At 44.8% G+C, this 11,674-nt stretch overlaps 1 long non-coding RNA gene across 2 annotated transcripts; it reads left to right on the top strand.

Moving 5' to 3' along the window:
• Positions 1 to 1,983: 1,983 nt before the first annotated feature.
• Positions 1,984 to 11,629, top strand: LOC145424745 (uncharacterized). 2 transcript variants are annotated; one of them, XR_013905717.1, is made up of 4 exons: positions 2,029 to 2,073; positions 9,315 to 9,455; positions 11,029 to 11,158; positions 11,414 to 11,629. It is a non-coding gene; the product is annotated as an uncharacterized LOC145424745 (long non-coding RNA). The 2 variants fall into 2 exon arrangements; XR_013905716.1 differs by lacking the exon at positions 9,315 to 9,455 and having other exon boundaries at positions 1,984 to 2,073.
• Positions 11,630 to 11,674: the final 45 nt, after the last annotated feature.

The raw sequence follows: 11,674 nt of genomic DNA on the forward strand, positions 1-11,674 counted from the left end.
TGGACATTGAGATAGTGGACTCTTATAGGTACCTGGGTGATCACCTGAATAATAAACTGGACTGGAGCCACAACACTGATGCTCTTTACAGGAAGGGTCAGAGCAGACTCTACCTGCTGAGGCGGCTGAGGTCATTTGAAGTCCAGGGAGCGCTTTTAAAGACCTTCTATGACTCTGTGGTGGCATCTGTCATTTTTTACAGTGTGGTATGTTGGAGCAGCAGTTTATCGGCAGCTGAGAGGAAGAGGTTGGACAAACTCATCAGGAAGGCCTGCTCTGTTCTGGGATGCACCCTGGACCCAGTGCAGGTGGTGGGAGACAGAAGGACTCTGGCCAAAATAACATCTCTGATGGACAGAGTCTCCCACCCCATGCATGTAGATGTTGCTGAACTGCAGAGCTGCTTCAGTGACAGACTGCTGCATCCTCGATGCATGAAGGAGCGTTTCTGCAGGTCCTTCCTCCCTGCAGCTGTCAGACTGTACAATCAGAACTGCTCCCAACTAACACAGATGTTTACGTCAGCACTGTAACTGCAATAATTTAACTATTATAATAACCATTGTCCTTAATGTAAATATGTAAGAAAAATTGTGTATATTTCTGTTCTGTGTCCTGTGTACTGTTTGTTTGTATATTTGTCTTTTTGGCTGCTGTTACAACCAAATTTCCCCTTCTGGGACAATTAAAGGATTATTCTATTCTATTCTATTCTATTCTATTGTGCACGGTGTGTTTAGATTCAGTTTAAATTCAGGGACACGGAGCCCCTGTTGATCCTCTACCTAATCACACGAGCCACGGTGTGAGAACGGGTGTGGGTCTCAATCAGCCAAGGTCTTGGGTGAACCCATTGTGAGATCTAGCCCCACCCTATCATGTGATTTCCTGTGATCAAATGTCCCAGGAAATGAGTGGGCGTTAAGACGTCCATGTCCCTCTTCAAGCAACTTAAAGAAGTCCAGACGCTTTTCTTTCCAAGCTCCTTCGACAACATCATTCATAGAACACCTTCCAGCTTCTTTTGCTCGGCTACAGTTTGGATGGATTTGCATTTAAAGATGCAACAAGACTAAAATGGTTAGGGTCAGGAGGTCAAAGGTCAGAGCTCCTGTGGGTCTGAGGGCGGCCTCACGCTGGAGAAGGATGAAGGAGTCTGACCTGAGCCAGTGTTTGACATGAACACATCAGCACTGCTGTCAGTGAGCCTAACGACAGCCGTTAGCATCATTTCAGTGTTTCAGTCATAAAAACACTTCCTGTCTCTGTGGTGGTTACAGTGACATCATGCAGTTTGTGCTTTGACCTCCAGAGGGCGACAAATCAGCACAGACAGAGAGCTCCATTCAAACTTTGCTGCCATCAGGAATAATTCTTCAAATATAATCATCAGTGTTTGAGCAGTTATGATATCAGGGACAATCTAGACATGTGTGACAATACTGAACATGTCACATGACACACCTCAAACATCATGTGATCCACTCTCAGTCTGCACTTTCATTCATGACTTCAACAGGTTGAAACGAGCTTTGAAGAAACATTCAGTGAAATAAATCTTTCATGGATTCATGTGAGCAGCAGATGAACTTTGTACCAACAACATCTTCAATAACAGAGTCTGAATGAATCTCAGGTGTTGATGCTGCTCACTGATTGGACGCTTGCTTTCAGCTCTGCTCTCAGTCTTTACTGCACAGGTGAAGGTAGAAAGTGTGACTGGATCTATAGACTGGAAACAGAGAAACATGCTGAACATTTGAAGCTTTGCAGCAGAAATGTTCATGTTACAAATACAGCAGAGCTGATCTGGGATCAGTGTGTTCACACCTGCAGCTACAACAAGGTTTCATGTCTCCACACGTCAGCATGTGAACTTTACTCTGACTCAGTCTGAGCAGTCAGATGGCATATTTTTAAAGTTAACACATCAGCACACACAGAGCTGAGCCCCTCCCACCTGTGCTGAGTTTCAGGTGAAGTCCCGCCTCCTTCCAGGAAGCAGCTCACCTGTGTGTCCGTGTTTAGTGTCCAGGTGTGGAGTGGAGCTTGTTGTTGGTGTGTGAAGAAACTGTAAGTTTGCTTTGTTTCCTCCTTTAACAGTTTGTCTTTAGGAACTTTACTGTTTGTTTAGCTCATGTTTGATTTCTTCACACAACAAACTGTGTGTGTTTGTATTTCCGGTCTCTCCATTAAAGTCAGTGTGTAACGTTTTCCAACAAGGCCGAGTGTCTCCGCCATTTTCTGGCCTTGTGTGATCAGAGTCCGGGAATCAGACTAAACACACTGAATGTGGCCTGAGCTCAACCGGAGAGCCGCTGAGCTCCGGATGTTTTTATTTACACGGACAGCAGGAGACAGAGAGCGCACTTTGTAAATGAATACTTCGTATAGATGTGTGTTAGATACAGGTTCAACATGTCGGTCTTAAAAATACTGCGTCACAAAGTGTTGGCTCCTCTCCAACAGGAAGAAGTGTTACAAAACACACAAAACTGAAACTCAACTTAGAACTACAGCTAGATCTGAAAAAAGTTAAAGTAGAAATAAAAACACAAACTAAAACTAAATTATTGAGAATGATCAATGAAATTATTTTGGAAAACTGATTAACATTTTACAGGAAATGGCCTGTGTTATAGACAGTGTTGTTGTTAATGTATGTTTGGGGGCGTTGAACCCCGGAACCTTCAGAGGTTTTTCAGGGTTCTCCCTGCCGGAATGTTATGTGTGGGACAGTTTCCTGTATGTGTGCGACTAGCTGTGGTTGTTTCTAAAAGTGGTCAGTAAACGTCCTAAAACTGGCACTTGAGTTTCCGAGCATTTTTATCCTGAGGTTATAACACCTTTTTGGCGACGAGGATAAAAGCCGAACGCGGACAGTTTTGAGTTTTTGCTACGGATTTTGCAGTCGGACTACCACTTCGCATCTATGGCTACGATCGGATCGCTCACGGAGTTTGCCGAGGGAGACGGCGACTGGATTGAATATGTCGAGAGGCTTGAACACTTTTTCTTGGCAAACGACATTTCGGACGAAGGAAAAAAAAGGTCAGTTCTTCTCAGTGCGTGTGGAGCGAGGACCTACAAGTTGATACGTAACCTGACGACGCCTCGGAAACCCGGGGACTTCAGTTTCAAAGAACTGGTGACGTTGGTGCAAAATCATCACTGCCCGAAACCCTCCGTGATTGTTCAGCGGTTCAAATTCCACACTCATTCACGCAAGCCGGGAGTTTCGGTGGCTGCGTATGTGACGGAGCTGAGACAGCTATCAGAGCACTGTGAGTTTGGAGGCGTGCTGGATGACATGCTCCGCGACAGGTTGGTGTGTGGTATAAATGATGATGGCATGCAGCGTCGGTTGTTGGGGGAGCCCACACTGGACTTTAAGAAAGCTTTGGAAATTGCTCAGGCAATAGAAACGGCAGCTAATAACACTAAAGACATTCGGAAAGCTAACAACAATATGCACTCAACCGAGGTGCATCATGTATCTCGGAGTGTGAGGGGCAAACTGAGGGAGCTTTTGGAGTGTTACCGGTGTGGGGGGGCACACTTTGCCAAGGACTGTGTTTTCAAAGACAGTACCTGCCATAACTGCAAGAAAAAGGGGCACTTAGCCAAGAAATGCAGGGGCACTAAGGAGAAATCAAAGAAGGAATGGAAGACAAAACACAAACTAAACACTCATCACCTGCAGGGCATGGCGCCTGAGGAGGATGAGTGTGTTTTCAACATGTTTAATCTGGTTGGCTTTAATAAGTGCTGTGCGGAGCCCATCTATGCCACTATCCAGGTAAATGGGAAGGAGCTACAAATGGAGGTGGATACAGGGGCTTCAGCTTCGGTGATCAGCCAAGCCACCTACCACAGCTTGTGGCACTCGGGCGGGGCACCAGCCCTCCAAGCGACTGAGATAAGCCTTAGACAGTACACAGGTGAATGCATTCCCCTGCTTGGTGCTATAGAGGTGCATGCAGCATATCAGGGTCAAGAAGCTGCAGCAACACTGCTGGTGGTGAAAGGGGAGGGGCCTAGTCTGCTGGGTCGTGACCTTCTGCAGAAAATCCGCCTGAACTGGAGGGAAATCAGGTATGTAACGGTAATAGCAGAGTTACTGGGAAAGTATGCAGATGTGTTCAAGAATGAATTGGGCACTCTCCGGGGCACCACTGTGAAGCTGTGTGTGGACCCTTTTGCCCGGCCACGCTTTTTCAAACCACGCACTGTACCATACGCCATGAAGGCCAAGGTGGAAGCAGAGTTGGAGAGACTACAACAGATAGGGGTCATTGAGCCAATAGAGTTCTCGGACTGGGCAGCCCCGATCGTACCAGTGTTGAAAGAGGACGGAGGGGTGCGTATATGCGGTGATTACAAACTGACAGTGAACCAAGCCTCTCAGCTCGACGCCTACCCTCTGCCTCGAGTGGATGACCTTTTTGCCACACTGGCGGGTGGTCGGACATTCACAAAGTTGGATATGAGTCATGCTTACCAGCAGTTGCTGCTGGATGAGGAATCAAAAAAATATGTGACAATAAACACACACAAGGGGCTGTTCAAGTACAACCGCCTGGTGTTTGGCGTTGCATCCAGTCCGGCTATCTTTCAGCGCACTATGGACAATCTTCTGCAAAACATTCCTGGTGTTGCTGTTTACTTGGATGACATTTTAGTTACAGGTAAAACAGAAGAGGAGCATCTGCGTAACCTTGAGCAGGTGTTGAAGAAGCTCTCAGAAGCTGGGTTGTGTTTGAAGCGCAGTAAGTGTGTTTTCCAAGCCCCTAGCGTGACATACCTGGGTCATCGCATTTCTGCACAGGGCCTGTCCCCACTGGAAGAGAAAGTGAGGGCAGTAAAAGAAGCCCCGAGTCCAAAGAATGTAGCTGAACTAAGATCATTCTTGGGCTTAGTGAACTATTATGGGAAGTTTTTGCCTGACCTCTCCAGCATGCTTGCTCCCCTGTATGGGCTGCTGCACAAAGACAGTCAGTGGAGGTGGTCCCAAGCACAGGAGAAGGCCTTCAGACAGGTAAAAGAACTGTTACAATCGGCACCACTCCTGGTGCATTTTGATCCGGAGAAGGAGGTGGTCCTGTCCTGTGATGCCTCCCCGTATGGCATAGGAGCTGTTCTTTCCCATCGTATGGAAGAGGGGGAAGAGAAACCGGTCGGATATGCGGCACGCACGCTCACAGCAGCAGAAAAGGGCTATTCACAGCTTGAGAAGGAAGGCTTAGCAATAGTTTTTGCTGTGAAACGTTTTCATCAGTACCTGTATGGCCGCCCATTTACTGTTGTTACAGACCATAAGCCCCTCCTGAGTCTCTTTAGTGAAACAAAAGGCATCCCACCCATGGCTTCAGCCCGGGTTCAGCGCTGGGCATTAACACTGTCGGCATACCAGTATCGCATTGTTTATAAGGCGGGACCTGAAAATGCGATTGCAGATGCTTTCAGCCGCCTCCCCCTCCCGGAAGTCCCCGACCAGTCGAACTTGCCCCCAGAAACTGTGGTTTTGCTGGACAAGCTGGCGAACTCTCCGGTCTGTGCTAAAAACATCAAAGCATGGACTGAACGGGATCCAGAGTTATCTCGGGTTAAACAGTGGCTGTTGCAGGGCTGGCCAGCAACAGTGGAGCAAGATCAGCTCAAACCGTATGCCAAGCGTCAGCAGGAGCTCAGTGTTCAAGATGGCTGCATCCTGTGGGGTTCCCGAGTCATTATTCCGCCTCCAGGTCGGTCACAGATCATTGAAGTGTTGCATGAGGCTCATCCAGGGATTTCTCGGATGAAAAGTCTGGCAAGGTCATTCGTGTGGTGGCCGGGAATGGACAGTGCCTTGGAAGACAAGGTAAAAGCCTGTTCTCAATGTCAGTCAAACCAAAAAATGCCACCACCTGCCCCACTCCACCCATGGGAGTGGCCTGGCCGTCCATGGTCCAGGCTTCATCTAGATTTTGCCGGCCCCTTTTTGGGCCACATGTTCCTGGTGTTGGTGGATGCGCATTCAAAATGGCTGGATGCCCACATAATGCCGACCATCACAGCCCCAGTCATCGCAGACACACTCCGGAGAATCTTTGCAACACATGGATTACCAGAGGCAGTGGTCACGGACAATGGGCCCACGTTCACAAGTGGGGTTTTCCAAGAATTTATGGAGAGAAATGGGACCCGACATATCTGCACAGCACCCTACCACCCTGCCTCCAATGGCTTAGCGGAGCGCGCCGTGGAGACGCTGAAAGACGGTCTAAAAAAAATGCCAGGTCTTTCCATAGAAAAGAGGCTCTGCCGTTTCCTGTTTCAGTATCGCATCACGCCTCATACAACCACAAGCTTGTCCCCGGCGGAGTTGCTGATGGGGAGGAAGCCCAGATCTCATCTGGACCTTCTTCGCTCAGATGTGGGAGCCAGAGTCGCCCAGTCACAAGGTGGGCAGAAGGTGAGACATGATCTACATGCCAGAGGCTGTGTTTTCAGGCAGGGAGACTGTGTGTATATCAAAAACTTTACGGGTGGCTCACGGTGGCTGCCTGGCGTCATTCACCACAGTTCAGGGCCAGTATCTTTTGTGGTGGAGTTGTTGGATGGCAGACAAGTTCGCAGGCACAAGGATCATGTGAGAGCCCGCACGGATGGAGCTGAGAAGAGGGCTCAGAGTGGTTCGCACGCACATGGTGGAGACAGGGCTGTGGACATTGTGGGGCCTCAGAGTGGTTCACCCGAAGGGGAAGTCGTGTCAGCAGCCCCTGAGATCGGGATTGGTTCTTCAGTATCACCAGAAGGGCTGGTGGAGCAATCTAAGTCACCTGAGCCGAACCCGGTCACAGGAGCTCAGCAGGCTCCTAGCCTAGAGAACCCAGCAGCAGGACTGAGAAGGTCAAAGAGGCAGCACAAGCCCCCTGATAGACTGAATTGTTAAAATAATGTGGTGTTGAATTCTCCCTCTCTTTTTGTACTTATGCATAATTGCTATGTTGTGGGTTTTTGCTTAAGGGGGGGGAAGTGTTATAGACAGTGTTGTTGTTAATGTATGTTTGGGGGCGTTGAACCCCGGAACCTTCAGAGGTTTTTCAGGGTTCTCCCTGCCGGAATGTTATGTGTGGGACAGTTTCCTGTATGTGTGCGACTAGCTGTGGTTGTTTCTAAAAGTGGTCAGTAAACGTCCTAAAACTGGCACTTGAGTTTCCGAGCATTTTTATCCTGAGGTTATAACAGCCTGTTAGTGTTGTTAGTTTGGCTAAAAAAAAGACTAAGTCACTGCTTTCAAAAAGTTCAGTTTTTATCATAAAATCTGCATTAATCTACGTCAGTCCAGCCTCTGACCCCGTAAATATATAATAAATAGAAAATCAAATATAAACTGAAACAAACAGTTTATATATATATATATATATTCACCGTGGAAACTAAACAGAATTAAAAACACAAAGTGAAAAAGAAATGGAAATAAAAACTAATTAAAAATTACAAAACTACAACAACCTTGCTGTCTGTGGATATGTTTTGGGTGGAGGTTTCAGCCACCACAGATGTCTTCCTTCATTTGTCTGTAAGTCAGTGAGATCATTTAAAGATGGTTACATATCTGCCACAGTGTTAATTTAAAGTTCTCACCCTTTGTATTCAGAGGCAGCAGGTGGAGGGACAGCAGAGGACTTTGTTTTTTAAAACAAATTTGATTCAGCAGGTCGGCCTCTGTTAAAAACATCACGAACTGTCCGCTCAGACTGTTCACACTGAAACAAAGATGGAGGATAAAACATGTTTTACATTTCTCAGACTGAACAAAAGTTACTGTATTAAGTTTAAAACACTGTTAATAAATCGGAACATTTAAAGATGCTTCAGTCACGGTTTTTATATTAATAGTAAGTCAGATGTTGAGCTTTGACGTGAAAAAAGTTTTTCTTTTTTCCTGGTGAGGAAAAAAGTTTGAAAGAAATCAGTTTAAAGTTTTATATATAAATATTTGATTTGTACGGGACTCATATTTTAATACTAAAGTAAACCTTTTGTCTTCTGTCTGTACAAAATAGCAGATATTAAAGTGCAGATGTTACAGATGTTTATATCTATATTTTATTATGAAACGGAACAAATGAACAGTTTAGCACAAACAAACGTTAACATGTAGATATTGTACTAAACTGCAGTGAATATGAACTCAAACTCTGACTTTTACAAGATTAAACTTTATAGTGACGTGTAGGAGAGGAACAGATGAACACGAACTTTGACATTTGAATACAAACGAGTGATTCTGAGCATTTTTTTTCTCACCTCTCATCTTATAATATATTTGCTTATTCTTCATAAACAGTAAAAAAAAATCAGATCAGTGGATCTATTTTACCGTTTTAATGGCAGAATGGACAGAAGTTTCATATCTCTGTGTTTATTTTTGAGGGGATCACTGTATATCAGTACTGTTATAGTTTAATATTATTTCTGTACAACTGCTTCAGCAAAAAAGCTTAAAGTTTGAAACCAGGAGTTTCCATAGTGAGTTAAAAATATTTGCACAGCAGCTCCGAGAACTTTTATCAATATTTCTTTGAATCCTCTAAATTTCATTCATAGCTGTTGGACTGTTCATAGGTCTCAATAAAGTTTGTTTCAAAAGAAAAAGACTGACACAGACACGTCATCCGTCTGTGTTCATGTCACATGAAACTTAGTGGAAAATTCCTTCTTATGCTGCATTCAGGAGCACCAGTAAAACCTCGGTTCTCCAGAGATTACAAACACTTTGGGTCACGTGAATGGCGGCCATGAAAACGACATTCTTGTATGAGAACCAAGAAATGTTGATTTCTCAGGGAACATTACTGATAATTAAGAATTTAGAGAAAGACACAAACATATTTATTTTAATAAAAGCTGAACCTGCTCAGTGGAAAAACAGAAATGTGTTACGGCCCTAGCAGGGCCTCCTCCTGAAGGTGCCTGTGTGGGAGTGTCCTTCAATGGCTTCTGCCTGAGGTGCCAGCTTTCCCTTTTACACAGCTGACTCTCGTCTCGTCAGTGATCAAAAGTATTTAATCCCAGGGAAAGGTGAGCTCTGGGCCAGAGTGCCATGTGAGTGGTTACAGCTAGTGAGCTGCTCTCTTTCTTTCTGGCTTACATTTTACTTTATTGACCAACGCCTGAGTTTTGTTTGTTTTCTTAAATGGTGATAGCGGCTTGTCCGTCTCTTTTAGTTGAGCTACTTTAATAAAACTCTTTAATTTAACCCCTTTGCCTTCTTGTCTCCTTTTTCTGACCCGGACACTTTTTGTTACTTCCCCCTCACCGCCTAGACCCCTCAGGGGAACGTAACAAATGAGATGAGATTAAATCTGATATCACGAAGTTAAACAGTCAGAAACTCTTCTGAAAATCTGCCTCCTCCCCCCCTGTGCTGAGCTTCAGGTGGAGTCCTGCCTCCTTCCAGGACGGCTGTAAGTTTGCTTTGTTTCCTCCTATAACAGTTTGTCTTTAGGAACTTTAGGGGCTTTTTTTCTCCTCATGAACATGATGTGAGACAGAGGACAGAGCTGCTTGTGTTCTGCTTTTTTGGGTTTCCCTCAATAAGCTGCTCCCTTTATGTTCTCAGTTCTTCTGTATCTAATGTCAGCATGTGAGTCATCTTCAAACACAAGCTGAACATGTTTTCATGGTAGCATCGGTAGGATTCATGGAAAAAGCACTGATTCAGGTCACTAACCAGGTTCAGGGGGATGACTGGAGTATTTCCCAAACAGAGACATCCTGCGGGGACCTTTGTTCTCTTGTAGACTCTGATATTGTTTCCAATGTTTCCAATAACAAAAGAGAAAATCTGTTTGATTCATTTTTCTTTCTTTCTTTTGTAGATATAGAGATATACCTCTAGGTTAGATTTATTTCTCTGAACCTCCACAGCTGCAGGTGGAGGAGATGGTGTCTCCATCAGCAGATTCAGTGGAAAGGCCGGACTTAAAGGAGGCTTCAAAAGGCTTCCAGACAGGATGAACTGGGCTAAGTGACAGAGAGGATAGAAAGGATTGTTTTGAACTTTGAATCATATAAAATCATTCCTGTAGTCCCAGAATAAAAACATTGTAACATTTGAATGTCACAGCATATCTGAGTGAAGAAGAAGTCAGTGTCATTAGCTTGTATAAAACAGCCTCAATTCACCAAAGACATCTTGCTTAACTATAGCTGAGAGCCAATAAGCAGATTTTTAGAGCCCAGATCTAAAAATGTCTAAGAACAGTTGGTTCATGGACCCTTGGTCTGAGGAACAGAATATAACAACACACTACTTAATCTAGTGAGTAACTAAGTAATGTACTGCATTACTTTTAAGAAAAGCAAGAAGAAGAACCCGAACAGAGCAAATCAGCATGTGAACTTTACCCTGACTCAGTCTGAGCAGTCAGACGGCTTTTTTTTTTTTTTTTGGAGTAACACATAAAGGTGTGACACACACACTTAAATCCAATCTGAAGTGAGACTCAAAGTTCAGTTTGTACATAAACAGTAAAAGAAGCTGCATTTACAGTATTTCACAGAACTGAGTACACTGATTTTCCTGCCTCCATCAGTCTGTGGAGGAGGTGGAGCTGCTGCTCTCACTGACACACTGACTGCAGAATGAGCTCAGCTGCTGTTCCACAGTAACTGCTGCGAGGTGGACACATCTGTTTGACCATAACCAGTTACTGTGTCAACAGCTGTTGGAGGTCAGGGGTCTTTATAATTACAGTGCAGGTGGATATGCATCCACCTGCACTGCCCCATATGCATGCATATCTATGAAGCGCCTTGAGGCGACTTTTGTTGTGATTTGGCGCTATATAAATAAAATTGAATTGAATGTAGTGCTGATTTGTGTTTCCTCTACAGGTGAAGGTAGAAAGTGTGTGTGAGCTGATGTGAATCATGTGACCTGGTTTCTAGGTTACATGACAGGTCAGAGGTCAGCGACTGTAACTCAGTTACTCCTGTTAATGTGAACTCACTGAGTGTTTGTGGTTTACCTCTCAGACTGGCTGAAGATGATGATGGAGGAAGAGGAGGACAGAGCAGAGTCTGCAGGGTCCAGCTGTCCGTCTGTGAGGAGTGACCGGTCCAAAGGTCTAAATCCACACTTCAGTGGTGAACCTGGAGCAACGAGGTCAGAGAGCTGAACTCACTGAGTAACAGAAATAATTCTGCACTGACATTATAATCAGTGTTGACTCTGGTTGATTGTCTGACTGTGTTTGTGAGCTGAGAGGAAATGAAAATGAGTTTGTAACAAAAATCAGTTTTGTCCAGTTTTCCTGTAAAAAGCTGAACTCTAATCTAAGAGGATGTTACTGACAGGAAACAGCTGCATTATCTGCAGTCTGTGTGATCACAGCTGCTTCAATCATGTTTGTGTCTGCAGAGGTCAGAGGTCACAGTCTGCAGGGTCCAGCTGTCCATCTGTGAGGAGTGACCGGTCCAAAGATCTAAATCCACACTTCAGTGGTGAACCTGGAGCAACGAGGTCAGAGAGCTGTGATGACTCCTTTACATGTTTGTGTTTCCTGGATAAATATGACCTGAAACATCCTCAGATTGTTACAAAGATTCATTAAAAAGAAAACAATGAAAGAGAAAAGATCCAAATGTTCGACTTGGTCATTTGCTGTTTGAGGACAGTGAT

This window comes from Astatotilapia calliptera, chromosome 3 (genome assembly GCF_964374335.1).
Source record: "Astatotilapia calliptera chromosome 3, fAstCal68.1, whole genome shotgun sequence".
Taxonomy (NCBI): domain Eukaryota; kingdom Metazoa; phylum Chordata; class Actinopteri; order Cichliformes; family Cichlidae; genus Astatotilapia; species Astatotilapia calliptera.